Genomic DNA, 23,138 nt, shown 5'->3' on the forward strand with positions numbered 1-23,138 from the left:
AATGCAAAATTAAATGCAAAAAAAGAAATAAACTGGTAGTACATGGTATATAGGACCTTCCTTTGGGTGATACTTATAGCTCTGTGCAGATACAAATCCTCAGATATGGTTGGTCAACTCCAGAGTATTCAGCCCCAGCTGGAAATCTCTGGTTGCATTTCATTGCACTGCCTACCTGGGTAAGCCAAGATCTTAGCACCTGTCATGGTTTAGCCCCAGGGGGAAGCTACACCCACACAGCTGCTCATTCACTTCCCTCTGGTCTGAGGAGGGAGAGAATCAGAGGGATAAAAATGAAGAAACTTACTGGATGAAATAAAGACAGTTTTATAGGTAATGAAAAAGCTGGGCAGGCAAGCGAAGCAAAACAAGGAATTCATTCCCCACTTCCCATGGACAGGCAGGTGTTCAGCCATGTCCTGGGAAGCAAGACTCCATCACATGTAATGTCTATGTTAGAAGACATATATGATAACAGTGAATGTCCCTCAACCTTCCTCCTTCCTTCCAGCAGATTTTATTGCCAACCGCAACACCGCCTGTCTGGAACATCCCTTTGGTCGGTTGGTGTCAGCTGTCCTGGATGTGTCCCCTCCCAAGTTCTTGTGCACCCCCAGCCTCCTCATTGGTGGGGTGGATTGAGGAGCAGAGAGAACTTGATCCTGTGTGAACCCTGCTAAGCACTACAGAAAACATCCTTGTGGTGTTTGTAATGGTTTGCCCCACGGCTTCCTCAGTAACCATTGTATCTAAGGAAGTTCCAAGTATTCCACTCGTGTCTTCCACGTAGCAGGGGAGGAGGGGTTTAGGTTTCCTTCCTTGACCGGGGAGCTGGTGGGTGGTTGGAGTCTGATCCCTCTGGTTGTTGGTGATTCTTCTGTGCTGGGTGAGATTTTTTCATGTTTGTTCCCCTTCCTTGAGGTTTTCAATTGTGTCTGTCTGATTCATTTGTTTCTTTTAGTTCGGTTTTGTGTTCTCCTCAATTTTCCAGGGTCTCAGTCCCCCTATTCCCCTTTTCCCTTTGGGTGGGATTCTACGTACTGTGTATACAGTGTGATTGTGAATGTTAGAAAATATAATTTATTCTTTTTATTCAGTTCAGTTTCTTTTGAGTTCATTTATTTTCATTTTTTTTTCTCTTTCCTTTGCTGGGAAAGTTTCTGGGAGGGAGAAGGGGGGCCAGTCCAGGGTTGGTAAAAAGCTAGGCCAAACCTGTGACAATGTTAAAAACAGTTTTCATTTTCACCACAAATCCCAAACACAGCCCCATACCAGCTACTATGAAGAATATTAACTACCCCAGCCAAAACCAGCACAACATGCCCCTTATGCTCAGGGCCAGCAGCCTTGCATGATGTACCAGGGGTGTCCCAGCACATGATGGAGCTGCCTCCACCCTCTTTGTGGCACATACAATCAGCATTTATTCCTCTCCTCCATCTCAATCCTGTTATGGCCTCAGTAGATATTTCCTCCTGTCCCCCAAGGGACTTTGCATCACTCAGCTCGGTCTTCTCACTTCAACCCCACTAGGAGTCAAGAGCACTTGCTCATTTTTAGAGGTTTTTACACCATCTGGAGCAGAAATGGAGCCCAACCGCCTACAGCAGGAACCCCAACCTCCATTTGAACTCAAGAGAAGGACTAGGTGTCTTCTGAGACTGACACACAACTAAATAAAGTAACAGCCATGTCCTAAATTGTAGGCTATGAATTCCCTTATGTTGCCCACCTTTAAGACTTTATTTTTGAAGTTTTGCTTTCTCTACTCTGCCCTGTTTTCTCTCCATTCCCAATACTATCAGGTAGCAGAGAGGTCTCTTCTGTCTTTCAGTCACTAGTTTTTCTCTCTTCGTATCCTCCCACCTCTACTCCACTGTGCATCTCAAAACTGAACTGAAAAGTAAAATTATGACCTTCTATGGGCCTGTATTTCCTAATTTGGGTTTTTTCTAGTGTTTTGGCCTAGTAATATATTGTTCATTCTAATCCTATAGACCACTTCAGTCTCTAATTTAAATGAAACCTCCCTTGCCAAGTAAGACTGCCTTGAATTGCCCCTGTCCTAATGTAAACTACAGTGCTTTAATTTCCAGGAGTGCTAATGGTAAAAATACAGCACTAGTGAGCATCACAGACTGTACAATACATTATAAATAAAGTATTCAAGATAAAAGGTATTAAGCTTACTGTAGGGGTACTGTAAAATTTAGTGCTCTGTAGAATATGCTAGTAGTTTCTAAAACAGCAGTCAGATCCTCACCAGGCACAAAAACAAAGCAAATTTAGGAAAAAAACTGTTCAATAGCACAAGCTCTAGAAACCTTCAAAGAGTTCTGGTCTGATCTATTTGCTCTTATTCAGTAAAACTTTTTTTCATGAGCTGTTTCATTGAAATCATGATGTGGGGGATGAAAAAAAAGTCTAGTGCAATGCAAGAAAAGTCAGGGTCTGTAAACTCTCTAAAGGACCTCTTGCCAAAATTGTGTAGCTTGACACACAGCCAGGTTAAATAATGCTCTCACAAATCTACACTCTTCTTGGACTGTAATCCTTCCTGAAGTTTTGGCTCTGGTTGGTCCAGGACCTAACACCCCAGGATCCTAAGGAGCATGATTTTCCAAGCAGCTACAGAAAATCAGTGTTGCCTGTGGCTTCAATTTATCAAGTGCAAATTTTATGAAGTTCAACAAGGCAAAGTTCTGGGTCCTCCACTTGGGTCACAACAACCCCCTGCAGCACTACAGGCTGGGGGCAGAGTGACAGGAATGTTGCCTGGTGGAAAAGAACCTGGAGGTGCTGGTCAGCAGCAGCTGAACATGACCCAGGGTGTGCCCAGGTGACCAAGAAGGCCAGTGGCACCTGGACTGTATCAGAAATAGTGTGGCAGCAGGACCAGGGCAGTGACCACACCCCTGTGCTGGCACTGCTGAGGCACCTCAAATCCTAAGTTCAGTTTTGGGTCACATATGGCAAGAAAGATTGACATGCTGGAGTTAAGTCCAGAGAAGGGCAGCAGAGCTGAGGAAGGGTCTGGAGCACAATTTTGATGAGGAACAACTGAGGGAGCTGGTGGGGGCTCAGTGTGGAGAAAAGGAGGCTCTGCAGGGACCTTATTGCTCTCTACAACTGCCTAACAGGAGGATGTACCCAGGTGGGGATTGGTCTCTTCTCCCAAGTAACAAGCAATAGGGACAGAAAACATGGCCTTGAGTTGCACTAGAGGATGTTTGGATTGGATATCAGGAAAAAATTTGTCGCTGAAAACACAGAAGTTGAAATCTAATTACACCTGTTTTTTTCACAGCAGACAATGAAGTCCAGCTTCAGAGGACTTTCCTTCCAACAAACTCACTTGGTTTTTGTTCTCTCATGCTGAGATCCACAGCACTAGTTGCATGAACAAAGCATTAGCCTTTTGAATTTCCATCCATGTAGCCTCATAGAATTTGGTTCTGCTTAAAGAGTAAGAATTGCAGATCACTGTCTGCACCCTCATATGTCATAACTTAACTCTAAATTTCTTTTAAGTTACTGGAAGTTTACTCTTTGCTCTGCAGTACTCTGCATCCCTCCTGTCACTTTTCCTACATGCCATTAAATCTTCAGGCCTATTCAGATGGATTATTTATATACTCCTTGCTTCCAAATGCAGAATATAAGATACATCTTAGCTGGGCCTCCATCTAGCAAAAAAAAGGTAAATGTGTTACTCTCAACACCTGAGCAGTTGGAAAAAAAAAGTGAAGAGAACCCTTATTCCTAAATTGTGCACACCTGCATGTAGGGTCATGGCTGCTATCAGTAAAAGCTGAAATAGCAGAGTTTTTTGGGCTAATTTATTGCTTCTTTATTATTCCCTTCAAAAATGTAAGTTGATGTGGAAATAAATCTCCCTCAGAAATGGAACATTCAGACATTTAACTTAAAAAGAAAAGTCTATGCCAAGTCATTTAATTATTGCTCTTTTCTAATGCTCTATTTCAATGAAACTATTAAGAAAGTGTGGTTGAAATTGTGTATAGTCTTGTTCCTTTCAGCAATATGCAGTTGTTCAGTTCCTACCTCTAATCTGCTCAGCTACAAACTTGCACAAAGCCCAGGTGTTTATAAAACAAAAATAAATGTAAAATAATTTTAAAAAATAGACTAAGTGGGCCCACACTAATACAGAGGGGTTTGGAGTTGCTTGTAACCCTCTAGTACATCCAGGTCATCCAGAAGACTGGCCAGGTGTGACATGAGGCTACAGGTTGCCCATCCCTTTCTGGAGTAAAAGGTCAACAGTGGCATTTCAAGTATCATGAAGCACCCATGAGTAGCATCCAGCACACCTACATGACCATCACTTTATTTGGTTACTAACCCAATCCTCAGCTTGCAGACCAAGATCTGGTCATGGGATCATAGAACAGAATCATTTAGGTTGGAAAAGACCTTTAAGGCCATTGAATCTCCAGATGGGGACATTGAGTTACCTTCTGGGAAAGGGCCATGGTGTGTCATTTGGTGAAGGTTTAGCATTAAGTTGTACTCTCTGTCTGATTGACACCATTGTCTCCATCTCATACACCAGATTCTACTGATTCCTGCCTAAAAAAATCATGCCAACTGCCTGGAACAAGGCAGGGAGGTCACACACTGGAAAAAGTGACTGAGAACTGAGGTGTAATGGTACAGGACTGAATAAATACAGAACATTCCTAGAGCATGGGATTTGACAGGTCTGAGCATGTGGTGATCCTCAAAACTGGGGAAAAATGCTGGAACTCCAGATCTCTGATAAATTTCAACACCAGTGAAGCAAAAAAGAAATACACAAATATACATACACTGTGCCTTGATTTTGATGCTAAAGAGAAAATCCTACTTTTTAATCTGTGTCCTTGGAGTTTCCCAATAACCAGTTCAGGAGCTGCGAGCTAAACATGCTTTCCAATGGTCTGAGTGCAGCAAGGAAAGCTCCAGCTGAAAGTCCTGAGCTGACACTGATCATATTAATAAACTGCAGCACACAAGCTGGAGCCCTTCGAGTACAGCAGCATGTCTAGAGACATGGGCCACTTGAACAATATGTGCCTGTGCATAAATGCACCTTCCACTTCTGTCTGGCCATGGGGCAATTGCCCATCCATTGAGAACAGGGCAGTCCCTGTCATTCCAATTACCTCTTTCCCTGTGGCCACTGTAGCTCCAATAGACTCTTGAACTAAGGCACTGGTTTTATATGAATCAGAGCTGATGGTGCAGAGGCCTTTGGGAAATAATCAATTACCATATTGGAATAGTGTGTGGTGCTGATGGAGATCTTTGCTGACTGAAGTCCTGCTCTCACAAGTTGCTCAGTGCTGGCTCCTCGCTTTGCCTTTCACGCCTTGCAGGACAGGGCATCCTGGTACAAATAGACCCAGAAGAGGCTTCAGCTGATCTGGCCTTCACAGCAAATACCCTGATTTACAGCAGAAATAGCAGGATTTGGCATCACAACCTTAACGTGTTCCATTTTGGAACTGAGTTGGACCAAACATGCTTTGATAGGCTTTCTAGTAAGGAAAACTATGTAATTGCTCATAAGCAATTTACTAAGTATCTTTTTATGCAGATTTAGCTTTTTACTTTTTTTTTTTTAATTGCTGGTGATTCTCTTATTTGTGTTTCTTTAGCTGAACTCCCTGATTGGAATATAAGGGCACTCTTTGTGAGGCTTTTGAAACAAAATCCACAGTGGAGCAACAACAATACAGCCCTAAGCCTTTTCCCATTAGTGATAATAAACAGTAGCTAATCCTTAGCAACACTAAAGGACGCTTTAGTTTGCAGACTGTCATATCCTTTCAATGTGTTCTCCGAGCAAAAGCGAGGGGGTTATTAACACAGTGCATCTCCTCCTAGTGGCAACGCAAGGGACATCACAAATTCAAGGGATTCTACCACTGTGACAGGATGTCATTTCAATTGCCTTATTAACCATATGAAAAAATACATCACAACAGTGAGAAAACTTCTCAGTTATCTATATCTTACCCCTAAGGCTATTGTCATGAGCCAGTGGCACACTAAGGGAAGAGTACTAATTCAGTTGTCAGCTGCCTTGCCTATTAAACAGGAGGAAAAACACCAGCAACAAAATTGAAACAAGTAATAAGGGTAAGAGAAAGGTCTGGATACCCCTGTCCACTCGATTTCTTAAATTAAACAAATACAATTACTTCTCCTGTTTGCCCTGTCACATAACATTGTACTGGGAGTATCATGCTGCTTTCTAATTGAGTATTTTCTCTGCTTAAAATGCTACATGGATTGCACTTTAAAAACGTAAGTGCTGGAATATTATACTCCAAGTTCATGACCTGCATTGTAAACCATAAGAGGATGAGCAATGATCAGCTGAACTGAAACATGTTCAGGGCTTGGAAAGAGCAGGCTCACTGCTAAGGATTAAGCAAATCTGTTGGCTTCTCTATAGATAATCTGGGTCGTTTGATTAACCATAGACAAACTCTTCATAGCAGGAGGTGAACAGTCTCCAGGTACTTGATCCACAGAGATCAGAGAGTTTTCTAAGACAAATGTAATGTCATCATTGTCTGTGTCCCTGCTCTTTCTAGGGACACTGGAGACAGTTTCCTTACTTCAGTGTCATTTGGGAGGACTCTGCAGCTTGATAATACACTGATCTCCTGTCAACCCTGTGCCAGGCCAGCCCACACTGTGTATATATCTCAGGATATTTCAGACGTCACTAATGACCATATTCAGACAACTGAAACCTACCATAAACCCTAAATGTATAAACAAATTTGTTAACATTTGTGACTGGTAGTGTTTCACTCCAGTTTTGGAGCGCTGTGTTGGTGTCTAGAGTGGTGCTGAAGGAGGTGTGAATCTCAAGAATGTTCTTTTCAGAAGACAAAATGTTTTTTTCTCTACAATTTTGGCGGCTCATGTTTGCTGCTGGGACATTTGGGAAGGGTTCAGTTTAAAACTGGGACACTCAGTGTGCAGTGCATCTGCCCAGCCAAGAGTGACTACATCTGTCAGAAATACCTCAGAATGTTTGCCTGGAGAAGGTGTGGCTGTCCCATCCTGGAAGTGGTCAGGGCCAGGTTGGATGGGGATCTGAGCAACCTGGTCTAGTGGAAGGTGTCCCTGCCCATGGCAGGGGGGTTGAAACTGGATAATCTTTATGGTCCCAACCCAAACCATTCTGTGATTCTATGATCCCTCCTTGTCTTGAGCCACATTTCCAGAAGGATCCAGGTATGCCATATGTCTCAAGGCCCATACATTTGGGCAGCTAAGACACTCTCCTTCCCTGACTTCCTCTCTGAGTCCACTTTGCATCACCTTTACTGTCTTTTGTCATTTGCACATACACCAAGTATGTGTGGAGTTCTACACCTCTGTTCTGTTGGAATCTTAAAGGGAAAAGTGACTATGCCAACTAAGGGGAAATAGTCCTTTCAAATGACAGAAAACAGTCATTCCATGCCTAAAGGAAAAGGATGGAAGTATTTTTGGTGACATGAGTAGGATTTCTACTCTTGTCCCTGTAACTACTGGTAACTATTTGTTTCTGTAACCACCAACTACCTACAGAAAGTGCACTGTGAGTAATGGGGGATGTTAACTAGGGGAGGAAGAAGTTCCAGTGAAGGCTGATGAGTCTGTCACCATTAGAGGACTGGTTTAATTAAAGTTCAACTATGGAAAGAAGTTATTATGAAGTGAATATTATTTTCAGGTAAAAGGGACAGGATTTCTTTCCTGGTCATATCCATGTTAGCACAGCCCTGGCTCCAAGTCATGCACACTACCCTTCAGTAGCACTCATCACCTCCACTCCCTCTGGAATATCTTTATTGTTTCCAGCTCCAGAGCTGAGGACAAGGGAGACAGACTCTTATTAGTACACAGTGACAGGACAAAAGGCAACAGTCACAAATTAAAACACAGGAAAACTATTTTTCTTCTGGGAGGAGTCAACCTGTGGCACAGGTTGTGCAGAGAAGCTATGGAATCTCCATCCCTGGAAATACTCAAAGCCCATCGGGACATGGTCCTGGGTGACCTGCTCTAGGTGGTGCTGCTTGAGCAGGGAAAATGAATTCCAGAGGTCCTTTCAATGTCAACCATTCTGTGATGGATGGAGGAACAGCTGTTTTGGAGGCCTCTGGCCAGAGCTCAGTTTTAGGGCTCTTGTACCTTCTTCACCACCTGAGTCCTGTGAGGGTCTCATTCTTGCTGAACACCCTCTGCACCAATAGTCCCTTTCTCTCAATAGTTTTCAAAATATTTTGGGTTTCTCAAACATCACAAAGCAGAAACCCCTGTCTTGTGACCCACTGGCTTTCTTGGGGCACACCCTGACAGGAGTCCAAGAAGAAATCCAAATAGCCCCTGCTGTAGCTGGCCCCAGGGGCAGAGAAAAGGCCCTCATACTGTTCAGTCTACCAGTAGGAATGTCACCTTTAGCCTCTGACGTGTTGTCATCCTTATTATAATCATAGCAAATAAAAATATGGCACACCCCACCCACTGGATTGAAGCTATTGGGAGGTAAGATAATTGATATTTCCAGACAGCAGAAAGCCAGGATGGATAGTTCTGTTCACATTATACCATGGTTATGCCACTATCATTCATTCAGAGCACTGATATCCAGTAACATCAGCCTGAACAAACTTACAGCTGTGAAAATAAGTTTAAAACCTCTCCATGGAGATATTTCACTGAACAGTTGTTCTCAGTATTCATGAGAAGAAATATTTATTTGGGTGAAAACATAGATCCAATTCCTTTCAGTAAATTAGTAACAAACAATGCAGAGTCAAAAGGGTATCTTTTTTCCTCTTTTTTTAATTTTTTTATTTTATTTGTAGCAAGCCTTCAGCAATTTGTAATTAGATCTTCCATGCTGAGAGGAAAAAAAAAGAGAAAGAGAGGGAGAGAGACACCCATATTTCTGAAAAATCATTAGTACTTTTGGCAGCAGAAGGCTGGATCCTCCTGTGTTGTAAATTGGAGGTATCTGTACTGAAGCAGGGAGATGCTCATTGACACTGATATCATTCCTGCTGCCCTCAGGAGCCAAGGTGGAAGCAGCAGCAAAGTGGGATGAGCCAATATTAGATACAAAATTAGCATGTTTGAGGAGAACATGAAGTTTAAATAGGAGATGTAATAGGGAGAGCAAAGCAGGGTGCAAACTTGTGGGGGGTCCTGGGGAAGTCAGGCCTGTGAAAAGGCAGGAGAAAACAGAGGAACTGGAGAGAAGGTCTGAGAAGTTTGATGGTCACAAAATGCTGGCAGAAATCTGAAGGGAGTGGCAGGAAGGTACTGAAATCTCATTTTTCAAACTACTCAGTACTTAATAACAGGTGTTTGAAAGAGTACTGGGGAGAGATAAATTATTTTAAGCCTTTCAACTTTGACAGGTTATAATCAATTACCTGGTGGATCAGTCAGTGGAATGAGCTACCAAAAGATTTGGCTGAAAGACCTCTCATATTTGTTGCACTAATACAGTATCTTCCGGCAGTTCTGATTTATACCCATAAAACTGAGTCAGACAAAGAGGTCCAACAGTTCCTCTGAACTTCCTAAGGGTGATGGAGAAGAAATGCAATTATTTAGATATTTAAATCTTTGGGGAGAGGATGGTCTCACTGTTACTGTCTATATATAGAATCATAGAATCATAGCATCGATTGGGTTGGAAAAGACCTCCAAGATCATCGAGTCCAACCCTTGGTCCAACTCCAGTCCCTTTACCAGATCATGGCACTCAGTGCCACGGCCAATCTGCGTTTAAAAATTTCCAGGGATGGTGAATCCACTCCCTCTCTGGGCAGCCCATTCCAGTGCCTGATTACTCTCTCTGGAAAGAATTTTTTTCTGATATCCAACCCCTGGCAGAGCTTGAGCCCATCGTGCCCCCTTGTCCTATTGCTGAGTGCCTGGGAGAAGAGACCAGCCCCCACCTGGCCAGAACTTCCCTTCAGGCACTTCCAGACAGTGCTGAGGTCACCTCTGAGCCTCCTCTTCTCCAGGCTGAGCACCCCCAGCTCCCTCAGCCTCTCCCCATAGGGCTTGTGCTCCAGTCCCTTCACCAGCCTTGTTGCTCTTCTCTGGCCCCGCTCCAGCACCTCAATATCCTTTCTGAACTGAGGGGCCCAGAACTGAACACAACACTCAAGGTGTGGCCTCACCAACACAGAGTACAGGGGAAGGGTCACTGCCCTGGGCCTGCTGGCCACGCTATTTTTGATACAGGACAGGATCCCATTGGCCTTCTTGGCCACCTGGGCACACTGTTGGCTCATGTTGAGCTTCCTGTCAATGTATAGAGATATATTACAGGATGGAATGTGAAGCAGGATCTTTGGACTGGCCTGTGCACTGGAACTCAATCAAAGTTGAATGAATGAATAATGGCCTGGCTCTGTTTAAATTCTCTGCATCTTATCACAGCATATTTATCATGACAAAGGCTCCTCCACAGCCAGGTGTTAATGAAATGCTCCAGTTTCTGTGCCACAGAATCATCACTGTTTATTTTTGTTTCTTCAGGGCAAATGGCCCACCTGGTACCATTCCCAGGAGAATTCACTTAATTTAAATTGTCTCTCATCTCTGCCCCTGTGCTTTCCTTTTCTCTGCCATGAGACTTCAGCAGCACAAATGGGAATATTCAAAAATGGGAATATTTGGGAAAATTGAGGGAAATTTGGAAGAAAAAAGGGAAAACTTAGAAAATTTTGGGGATATTTGAATAAAAGTTGGGAAAAAATGGAAAAATTTTACGAAATTTGGGCAATTTGGAAAATTAGGAAAAAAAGAAAATTTGAGGAAAAAGTGTGAAAAAATGGAGAAGAAATAATGTTTGGGAAATTTTAGAAATTTGAGAATTGGGGATAATTGGGAGAAAAAGTTGGGACAAAGTAGAAAACAATTCGTGGAAACTGGGAAAAATTTGGGAGAAAAAGATGGAAAAGTTAGGAAAAAATGGGGCAAAAGAAGAAACATTTAAAAATTTGGGGAAAGTGAAAGAAACATCGGAATTCTCTACAGCCTGTGGTGAATCACAGATCTTAAGATTGCTAAAGCTGTCCCTGACCAGTTGGTTTGGTAGTCTTTTACTGGGATCTTGGAAAAGATAGTCCTTCATCCCAGCTAGTCATCTGGATTTTCTGTCACGGTCAGTGGAGGCAGATCTCTCCAGGGGGTATTTCATCCTTCTATTGAGGTTCATTTATTCAGTGTGTCTCAATCTCATCTATATTTACCTCCCAGCTAAAATTCCTACTTTTCAGGGTGGAAAAGGGATTTTTTCTTTTGAGAAATAAAACTTTGTGTGTCACACATACATTTGCTTCCCAGCCTACACAAGCCTGTCTTGGAATACCAGGTTCCCACTTTGAACTCTTACCCTTTACAAGCTATAATCTGTGTTCTCTGAACATCCTTCTGAACTTGCTCCAAGTAAACTATTTCTGCACATCAAGCTATCAGTCCGTCTGTCCATCTGGCTCGCTAATCTTCTTCCCAGCTTATTTTTTTGGGGGTCTTTTTGCTGTTGTATCCCTGTGTCTTTCTCAGGGAATGAAAAAAAAAAAAATCTGCCTGCAGGTTAAATTGCCTGGAATACTCGGGTGAACAACAGGTCTGAGGACAAATGGAAGATATTTTTTGCTTTAAAAATATCAAGCAAACGTCTGTGGGAAAATGCTGCTGGTGTGACCATCTGTGTATTGACATATGTTTGCTGTGCAGGGCTGAATCCAACATTCAGTGCTTCAGTGGGAATCTTGAGTGCCCAAGGAACGGAGGGCTCAGCCCTCTGTGCCTTACACAGGTCTGGGGGAGCCTCATTACTGAGTTACACAGGATGACCTAAACTGCTGCAAAGATGGGACAGAAACTCTAGAGGGCATTGAGTGAGTTCTGTTTGGAGTAACAGGTGATTCTTGTTAAAAAATAAGAGCAAAAAACCAGGCCAATATAGAAATGAAACTAAACAGTGATTATTCCATAATACCGTTAATAAAATCTCAACAATATGAATTGAAGGGTAGAAAGTCTCATTTTGTCCATGAAAGAAGATTGCAACTCACTTCATAACATTGCAAAGCACTTAAAATTAGAGTCAACACCCTCTTTTGATTGAGCAACCACTTTAAATCAACTTGGCATGTAATCCAGCAGAATTTATGGGTTTGAGAGGGGCAGGAAGGGTAAGGTTTTTCCTTTAATGAGTCTGGGGAAAGTTGTGAACTGTGCAGCTTCTTATTTGAAAGACTGAACATCATCATTAAAAAAAAAAAAACAGTTCCTTAATTTTTCTTCATTTAATTACTGTTTTATGCTGCACTGTGGCATGAAACTTTCCAAGTTATTGTGTCACAGTGAACAGCTTTCTCACAGCCAATTTTACCCTCACAGTTGTAACAAAAAAGAGTGAGGCCAAGATTAGCCTGGAAAGTCTGGTTTTGATGCAAGAAGCATCAAGAAAGGTGTCTTTCACTGTAATGTGTGCCTTTACCTCTCTGAAACTGAAATTACAGTAGGTAGAACTGCATATCAAAGCCATACATTAATGTAGCACATAGTCAGTCATATACATCAGGCAATTTAATCCAACTCAGCAGTCCCCAGCATAGGAAAGACATGGACCTCTTGGAGCAAGTCCAGAGGAGGCCACCAAGATGATCAGAGAGATGGAGCAGCTCTACTGTGAGGAAAGTCTAAGAGAATTGGGATTGTTCAGTGTGAAAAAGAGAAGTTTCAGGGTGATGTAATTGAGGCCTTTCAGTACCAGAAGGGAACATACAAGAAAGACAGGAAGAGGTTGTTTACAAGGGCATGAAGCGGCAGGACAAGGGGGAACAGCTTTAAACTGAGAGTAGGTTTAGATTAAATATTAGGAAGAAATTCTTTACTGTGAGGGTGGTGAGGCCCTGGCACAGGTTGCCCAGACAAGCTGTGGCTGGTCCATCCCTGGAAGTGTCCAAGGCCAGGTTGGACAGGGCTTGGAGCAACGTGGGATAGTGGAACATGTCCCTGCCCATGGCAGGGGGTGGAACGAGGTGATCTTTAAGGTCCCTCCCAATCCAAACAATTCTGTGATTCCCTGATTCAGTGACTTTCATGTGCTTATTTGAAAAAAGTGTGCACTGAATGCCAGAGCACTGACAACTCCAGGGGACAATTGCAAGCACCTTAACCAGTATTGCTGGATTTGCTCTTCTTCATCTCATTTTTTCTGTGGTATAAGGGTAAATAGTGGGTTATTTTTCATTGTAAATAGCTAGAGTTAGACCATTCTTCATTTTCTCCTTCCTACATGTGTTTAATTCAGACATCACATCATATAGCAGAGCACCAAAGTTGGTTCCCTGCGTATCCTTCAAAGCAGACACTTCTGGGCACAGCCTGAAGGTCCCCTTGTCACCATTTCAGTTCAGATACAACTGTGTTTAAAAGTTTTCATGAATTGGTGTTTCATTAAAAAAAAAAAGAAAGAAAATGTCATTTAAAAGAGGAGAAAACATGTCTTATTTTGTTTTATTTTATTTTTAAATCTCCAATATGTATTTTTAATTATCTGCATTGAAACAATCATAGAGATATTCATAATGGTGGGGTTTAGTTTTAATAAATGAAAGCAATTTTTTAAGTCATGGTTTTTAGCAAACACCACTGTCTACCAAAGCATTTCATATAAATATCAGGGAGAAAATTATTAGTGGGAAGGAAGCTCAAAGGCAGTAGTGGAGAGAAGTCCCTTTTTGAAAAGTCAAAGACAAATGAAAAGATTTTCATGTTCCTGCTAGAGGTTTTCCAGAGAGTATGACATTTTTCAGGGTTGTTCCAAAAGCTCTAATGATCCATTTGACTTACCCAGCTCCAGGATTTCAGACTGGGCTCATGTGCTTATTTTCAGCCTTAAATTTCTCCACTGGGGTTCTTCCTAGGGAATTCAGTTAAGAATGTAGGAGGGAAATCATGCAGGAATCACAAATGGGTTATGCAAATAAAGCCCTGTGAGCTTTAAAATGGCTCTCTTCAGTCATATTGTCTTCCCTGAGTAAGGAGAAAGGACATTGCTATTCCCCACCTTTTTAATCTGGGAGTTTGGAGTCATTAATTTCAGAATTACCGAGGAAAAGGAAAGTCTGGAGGTTGCTGGGGTATTTACTTGGCTTTCACTTCACGTTTTGGTGCCTGGAAGTGTAGGGTGGTTTCCAAAAACAATTGAATTTTTAGCCACATATTTCAGCATCCAACAACCTTTGGAAATTCACACTAGGACATGGCATGAGAAAAAGAGATCATACAAACATTAATTCCTTAGCACATGTTCTCACATCCATGTCCTGGTCAGGGACATCCTTACTTCTAATCTGTTAACTGAGCAGAGGAACATGGAGAATATAATGGCAAGAATGTGCTTTTGCAAACTTGCTGATATGGTGTCCTAAAGGGAATTATGGGGAAATAAACCTGTTTGGAGAGGGGGATGGTGGACACATCCTCTTAATTGTCATAGCTGATGCTTTTGAAAATGGTATGTCCGGTTTATTCTTTGGGCACCGTTTTTTTTTTTTCACTGACATTACAATTTTCTTTCCAAAAATTTGCATTAAAAAAGAGGAAGAACAAGTGTTTTCTGCTGGTCTAGGCAATTTACCATGCCAGGAGCTAATGAGACATGAATAAAGCCAGAAATGCACATCTTTTCACTTCTTTAAACTTTCCACCTTTCAGCTGCTTCTGATTTTTCCTCAGATATCAGCACAACTTCACTGTGCTGTCAAAGCCAATGTATGATCACATTGTTAAAATCCAACAAAAACCCCTCACTCCATCCCTTTCATCACTCCAATCTAAATAGGTGGCTCTGAATCTGGAAAAGAACTGCTCTATTGGTAATAGTAATAGTAGTAGTAATAATAATAAGAATAAGAGGAAGAAGAATAAGAGGAAGAAGAAAAGAAGAAGAAAAGAAGAAGAAGAAAAGAAGAAGAAGAAGAAAAGAAGACAAGAAGAAGAAGAGAAGAAGAAGAAGAAAAAGAAGAAAGAAGAAAAAGAAGAAGAAGAAGAAGAAAAAGAAGGAAGAAGAAGAAGAAGAAGAAGAAGAAGAAGAAGAAGAAGAAGAAGAAGAAGAAGAAGAAGAAGAAGAAGAGAAGAAGAAGAAGAAGAAGAAGAAGAAGAAGAAGAAGAAGAAGAAGAAGAAGAAGAAGAAGAAGAAAAAGAAGAAAGAAGAAGAAGAAAAAGAAGAAAGAAGAAGAAGAAAAAGAAGAAAGAAGAAGAAGGAAGAAGAAGAAGAAGAAGAAGAAGAAGAAGAAGAAGAAGAAGAAGAAGAAGAAGAAGAAGAAGAAGAAGAAGAAGAAAGAAGAAGAAGAAGAAGACGAAGAAGAAGAAGAAGAAGAAAGAAGAAACAACCACCACCACCACTACCACCCAACCTTTTCTTGTCTCCCTTCCCACCCTGTAATGGCATATTGAGAAAACAAACAAAATCCAAATCCATAAAACTCATCAGGACTATTAATTATTTTTTGGATGTTACTTATTTATTTATTTGTTTGCACTATATTTCTTTATCATCAACCAGACCATGGATTTCCCCCAAAAAACAAGAAACCTGTATTCAAATAGGTAATGTCTCTGCTCTGACACACTGCAGGAGAGTGCAAGGATTAGGGATGAGAAGGAAAAGGTGGTCACATAAGACAAGAGAAAAGCAGGAACCCTTTTAGGGCAGCTCTTGTCTTGACAAGTTTGTATCACTTGGGAAATCAGGACCTATGAGCTGCTCCAAAAAGCAAACCAATTTCACCCATAGTAGCTAAATTTACATCCTAGTGGAAAATATTCTAATAGCATTTTTTAAAGAAAATATCTATATAAACAGGAGAATTCCAAAGGAAAATGTACTTGTCTTTTGGATCGGCAGCATGACTCATTTTTTCCCACTGCAAAACTTCAAGAAAGTCTGAATTTAGCATTTCAAGTACAAACACATGAAAAATCCTCACACATTTGGGTGCACATATTCATGCAAAACTCTTATGAATCCATGGATACACATCCATTCATTTTCTTTATTTATTTTTACTTAGGCTTTTATATAGAATAGAATCGTAGAATCCCTGAGGTTGGAAAAGACCTCTAAGATCATCAAGTCTGACCATCATATAAAGTATATAAAACTTTAAAGACATTTTAGGACCAAAATAATGAAGATGAATCTTTTCCTCACCACTGGAAAGAATTCCTGAGAGCAATTCTAATGTCTCCTTAGTACACACTGTGAGTGAGACCTGTAATTTTCACCTGTTCTTCCAGTGAGATAAAGTTCTATCTCAGTCCATTGCAAAATTGCTGCTTTTGCAGTATAATTAATACTCTGAGGAAACTCATGCTGTGAGAATCTCTTGTACAAGCTGACCTGGCAGATGACCTCCATGTAGGAGGAGAAGAGCAGCACCCACTTAGCTGATCACTAAAGCCAATGGAATAAGTAACTCTGACATAATATTGGCCACAAGCAGCAGCAAAGGATCCAGACTGGCCAAATTAGGTGGGTGATTTAGACCCTTGTCCCTGCCACTGCTGCATCTTTGACTCTTCCTGAGCTCTGTTGGCACCACCACTGTGCATCCCTGAGAAGCTGCATAAGGAACTGTTCTCTTGTAACTCTGGTGCAGCCCAAGGTACTCACACCATGGTTTAATTTAACACTCAACGTGGGACCCAGCTCTTCACAGATGAGTAGAAATGCAGAGCTGTAGGAGTCCTGAGAGATGGTGCAGCACAAATCCCTTCTCTGGGACATAGGAAGGGGTTTTCTGCACTGTGAAGTTTTACTTTTGGCCACAAGATCTACTATAAACAGGATGCAGTTTTTCTTAAAAATAAATGAAAAAACTGAGGTTTGAGTAGTGATGGAATAAACAGAACAGTTTCCTGTCCTGTTGGTACCTATTGATACAGTTCACACAGTTTATGACAATGGTAAATTATATGAATTAAAGTGGATTAAAATAAATACTGAAGGTGTTCAGAGACCCCTCAGAATCATGATGTGATAACACAGATCAATTGTATTAACTTGCATTGTACTCAATTATGCACAATTTCTTGCTGTACTGTCCTGAACTGCTTGTTGTAGCACACTTGCCATTGCTTTTTTCTCTTCAAAAGCACCAATCTTAAAAAAAAAAAGCTGTCCACACCTCAGATTTCATACACAGGAATACTGTCTTTGATTTCACTCTAGTACATAATGAAAGAAGAAGGTAGAAATAAAGGCTTAAGATCTCACCCACATTATTAGGATCAGACTTGAGTTTTCAGCTTCCCCTGTCAGGCAGCTGAACCCCCAGCTGGTGGGACTGTCAGCTCATTCCTACAAGTTCCTAATCCAATACTTCTCATTCAATATTCCCTGCACCCACTGGAGATTATATGGGGAAGACCAAATTTGTGATCAGTGTTAGGTCATAACCTTCACTTGCTTTATATTCAAAGTGGAAACAATTCAACCATTCAGAGCTGGCAACCAAAGTCATAGAATCATGGAATCATTTAGGTTAGAAAAGACCTCTAAGATCATCAAATTCAACTGTTAAACCATCACTGCCAAGTTCAGCCCTAAATCATGTCCCTGAGCACCACATCTGTACATCTTTTAAACACCTCCAGGGATTTTGATTCCACATCTTCCCTGGGTAGCCTCTTCCAATGCTTGACAGCCTTTTCCATGAAGATTTTTTTTTTTTTAATATTCAACTTACACCTTTCCTGGCACAATTTGGGGTCTTTTCTTGTTGTCTGGCTACAATCTCCTTTCAGGAGTTTGTAGAGAGCGAGAAGGTCCACTTGAGCCTTCCTTTCTCACAGCTAAACACCCCCAGCTCCCTCAGCTGCTCCTCACTAGACTTGTACTCCAGACCCTACCCCAGCTCTGTTCCCTTCCTCTGGACTCACTCCAGCACCTCAATCTCTTTTTTTGTACTGAGAAGCCCAAAACTGAACAGAGGATTCGAGGTGCCTCACCATCATTGTGCCAAATACAGGGGGACAATGGAAACGATGTCCCGAACCGGCTGAAGAAGTGGTGGCAGTTCTCTGAGCTTCTGCACAGGGTGAGAAGCATCGCTGGAATCTGGTGTTTTACGGAGCTGCTGGAGTTTTCGCTGTAACAGCATTGCCACCTAGTGCTCTTATGGTACAGTTCAGCCACAGCCTGGGAAATTGTTTTAGCAGCTAAAACAAGTACAAAACAAGTTTTTTAAACCGAGTCTTACTATTTTAGAAGGCAGTTAAATGCCTCCCTGCCATCCGATCCCGTCAGATCTCGGAAGCTCAGCAGGGTCAGCCCAGGATTAGTCCTTGGATGGGAGACCTCCTGGGAAATGCCGGGTGCTGTAGGTTCTAGTCCTGAGGACTTCACTGGCACCGTCCAAGCTCGCTCGGCCGTGGCAGATGAACCTCAGGACTGAAACGGTGGGGCCAGTTCTGCGCACGCTGAGCCTCACCTAAAATCCACTGCGCAGGCTGGAAGGGCACGTGGGGACAGCCCTGCCCAAATCTGCGTTCGCGAAGCCGAGCCACACACAGACACAGACACAGACACAGACACACACACACACACACACACAGACACACAGACACACAGACACACACACACACAGACACACACACACACACACACACACACACACACACACACACACACAGACACACAGACACACACACACACACACAGACACACACACACACACACACACACACACACACACAGACACACAGACACACACACACAGACACACACACACAAACACACACACTATTTTAGAGAACTGGACAGGTTGCAAGAAATACTGTGGGGTTTTTGGGTGATCCACCTCTGTCAAAGTGCATGTAAAGTACTCGCAAAAAGTGAGGAAGTGTTGCTGTAGTCACTGTACATTTCTGAAAATAAAATTGCATTGAAATCTGTCTGCTCTAAAACTATAAATAAAGCCTAAACTGGTCATCTAAGCCCCTTCTGCTGTAAATATACACAGGTGCCCCCTCAAGTGGTAATACGTTCAACCAACATGAGAATATGTTTATAAAAATCTTGACTTGGTAATGTATGGCCAAACTTTGGGAACGCAGATTTGGGCAGGGCTGTCCCCACGTGCCCTCCCAGCCTGCGCAGTGGATTTCAGGTGAGGCTCAGCCTGCGCAGAACTGGCCCCACCGTTTCAGTCCTGAGGTTCATCTGCCACGGCCGAGCGAGCTTGGACAGTGCCAGGGAAGTCCTCAGGACTAGAACCTACAGCACCCGTGTAATGGTTTGCCCCATGGCTTCCTCAGTAACTATTGTATTTAAGGAAGTTACAAGTATTTCACACGTGTCTTTCACGTAGCAGTGGGAGAGTAGTTTTGGTTCTTCCCTTCCTTGGCTGAGGAGCTGGAGGGAGGTGGTTGCAGTCTGGTCCCTCCGGTCCCTGGTGTTTCTCCTGTCCTGGGTGAGATTGTTTCATTCTTGTTCCCTTTCCTTGAGGTTTTTAATTGTGTTTGTTTTGATTCATTCAGTTTCTTTAGGCTGGGTTGGTGTCTTCCCTATTTTCCGGCTAATCAATCCCCTTTTCTCCCTTCCCCTCTCCCCTGGGGGGTGGGATCCTCTGTATTGTGTATACAGTGTAGTTTGTAAATGTTAGTAAATATAATTTATTCTTTTTATTCAGTTCAGTTTCTTTAGAGTGCGTTTCTTTTCAGTTTTTTTTTCCTTTCCTTTGCTGAGAAGATTCTAGGAGGGGGAAGGGGGGCCAGTCCAGGGTTGGCAACAGCCAGGCCAAACCTGCAACATTATTGGAGGTTCCACCAAGATACTGACCTTGAAGTTTTTAATTGTGTTTGTTTTAATTCATTTGGTTTCTTTAAGTTGAGTTGGTGTCTTCCCTATTTCCCAGCTAATCAATTCCCTTTTCTCCCTTTCCCTCTCCCCTGGGAGGTGGAATCCTATATATTGTGTATACAGTGTAGTTTGTAAATATTAGTAAATATAATTTATTCTTTTTATTCAGTTCTGTTTCTTTAGAGTGCGTTTCTTTTCAGTTTTTTTTTTTCCTTTCCTTTGCTAGGAAAGTTCTGAGAGAGGGAAGGGGGGCCAGTCCAAGGTTGGCAACAGCTAAGCCAAACCTGTGACAACCCGGCATTTCCCAGGAGGTCTCCCATCCAAGCACTAATCCGGGGCTGACCCTGCTGAGCTTCCGAGATCTGGCGGGATCGGATGTCACTTGGTAATAAACACGTGTAAATTGATAAGCATGTGCTTATCAATATTCATCAGAATAAACAAAATAAACATCCACTCTGTGTTTTCATTCTCTCTGCTCGCCATCCAGGGAGCCACCATAATTTACAGGTGGGTAATTTTGGGTCAGGTGAGTGTAATTACAACAAAGCTGAGAAAATATTCGGAATCTTTATAACCCTGTGTTTTAGGCACATTAAAACCCCTCTTGTGCAACTAACTTTTAGTGAGAGTGAAGGAACACTCCACTTCTGAACTAAATCAAAGCTTCCTTGCTTGTTTTTGCCGTGGTGTGTGAGTGCAGTTCCACACTGCCTTTTGAGAAATTTGGGGTTTTGAACATTTTAAATTGGATCCCAGTGACTATGCTACTACAAAGAGAGAAAGGAAACCTGGAGGGGAGAGGTAGGATTTTATTCCCAGAAGAAAACAGCATAAGAACATCTATTCTAGACAGTCTTGGGGACAAGGTTAAAAGTTTTGCTGGCTGCAACTGTGTTGATTTGAGTTTTTGCCAACTGAAATCACTGCCTTTTCTGCAAATTTCCAGGTCCACTTCAGGAGGGAGATTTCTTGCAGGAAAGGTGTGGATTGAAATGGACTGGCTGCAGAATGTGTTCTCGAATAGTTCCTACCCAGCAAGATTTTAGAAGTCACTTAAGTTACCTGTACATTTTTGCATGAGATCTAATTTTGAGCATCAGTCTGGTAGTTTTCATAGACTCACAGAATTGTTTAGGGTGGAAAAGACTTTTAAGATCATCAAGTGCAATTATTAATCTAACACTGCCAAGGCCACTACTAAACCACATCCCTCAGAGCCATATCCACATGTCTTGTTAGGCTGGTGACTTCACCTCTGCCCTGGACTGCCTGTGCCAGGGCTTGACACTCTTTTAGTGAAGACACACCCACATGGGGTTAAACCAAAGACATGGTGCTTTAACATAGTCATACGAGTCTACCAAATGCTCTAAGGCCACATAAATAACCTTTACTAGACTACACCACCACATGTTCCTATTGTTCCACATGTTCCTATTGTCTCACTGTACACTAAACTGGGGACAACATTTTGGTGACTATCTCTACCACAAAATTTAAGCAAAATAGAATCACCTTCCCCTTGTGTACACTTGCTCACTGTCCTATTGGTTATATGACAGTTAACTGCAAAACCAGCACAGATATAATGGACAACTCTCTTGGAATGGTTCCTTTAACTGCTACCATTTATCCCAATAAAATCCACACAAAACCATGTTTCTTGCTTCTCTAAGGCAAGATCTGTTTGTACACTGGTAGCTGTCTTGGTTTGAGATAAGCAACTGCCAACCCCCCCAAGCACAGAGAGAAAAGCCTCCCTCCTAACACCAGGGAAAGGGAGGAAAAGAGAGGGGAAAGAAAAAAACACTTCAAACTGCATTTATACTAAATCTACATATATTTTTCACAGGAAGAAAGAGACAATTAGAAGAGAGTACAAATATTCACTCACACAAGTCTGCAACAACAAGTTCCCCACCTCAACTTCTTAACGAACACACAAATTCCACTGTCCTAACTACACATTACTTAAGAAGAAGCTTATTCCCCAGGGAGACAAACCCAAGCAGAAAGGAGAGACCCAGAATGGCACAGTTTACTTTCCTGAGATACCCTGTGAGCCAGTGGTGGGCCTGGTCCTCTCCATCCCCCCTGGGACAGCATCGTGTGTCCTCCCAAGAGGAGGCTGAGAAGCGACTGCCTTAACCACTCCCACACTGGTTCCTACTTCCCTGGAGATGATGTCATAGTGTGGTATGGAATACAAAGTTACTGGCTAGAAGAGGTCAGCTGTTAGCTCAGCCCAGCTCACGTCAGCTGACAGCTTCGGCCTAATCCAAACTTCAGAGCCCAAATCTAGGCCCACCTGGGTGAACCCATGACAGTAGCAAACTCAGGTCTTTAGAGTTTTGGTTTGAAATCTGCTGTAAAAGTCGTTCCATCAAAACCTCTAGGGATGAATCCAAATGCAGTGCTCTCTGTTGATGTGAGGTTTCAGGATCACTCTATTGGCAGTGTCCAAGTTGCAGGGGAACTCTTTAAACAGGAACTGCCTGGCTCAATAACCCACGGAGGCAAAAGTCCTAGTATTTGTCATAGTCTACAGTGATATGCTGAGTATTCTACAGCTGTATGTAGAAATGTAAAGAATTTAGCAAATCAGCAAATTTTCCTTGTGGGTCTTCTTGTTCTTGAACTGGAGAAGTATTCCTCTGTGTCTCAGCTGTCATCACATGCTTGACAGGTTTTGGAATGGGATGTAACAAGGTGTCCAAAACCATCAGAGACAGATTTTTGTCCCATACTAAAATAAGCAGTAAGTAGTAACTTGGTCTCTTTAGCAGGAATCGTGTGCCTTGGAAAACTGGTAAGTGGGTGGCTGGGAGCCCCCAGGTCTACACATGATTTACTAGATACTTAGAGAAAGGGATTTCTACTCCTTTTAATGATTTTATGAAGTGTTTTCCCCTTTTTAGAAAGTAAGAGATGTAATTGCACAGAGACTGATCTCTGATAAAATGTGACTTCTCAGAAATGCATCTGGTGCTTTAAAATGTATTTTTATAGGTATGACACTGATCTCATACTGGTTCTCCCTGTCATAAGTAGGTGATCTTTGTCATTATACCATAATCTGCATTTGTGTAAATCATAGATGAAAAAGGCTTTGTTTTCCAGACAAACACGTGAAAACCTGTGTTTAAAGAAAACCTGGAGTGCTCAGGCACATTGCACCCAACCTTGCCATCAAACTATACAGAGCAGGCCCCAGTCT

Source organism: Pithys albifrons, chromosome 2 (genome assembly GCF_047495875.1).
Source record: "Pithys albifrons albifrons isolate INPA30051 chromosome 2, PitAlb_v1, whole genome shotgun sequence".
Taxonomy (NCBI): Eukaryota; Metazoa; Chordata; class Aves; order Passeriformes; family Thamnophilidae; genus Pithys; species Pithys albifrons.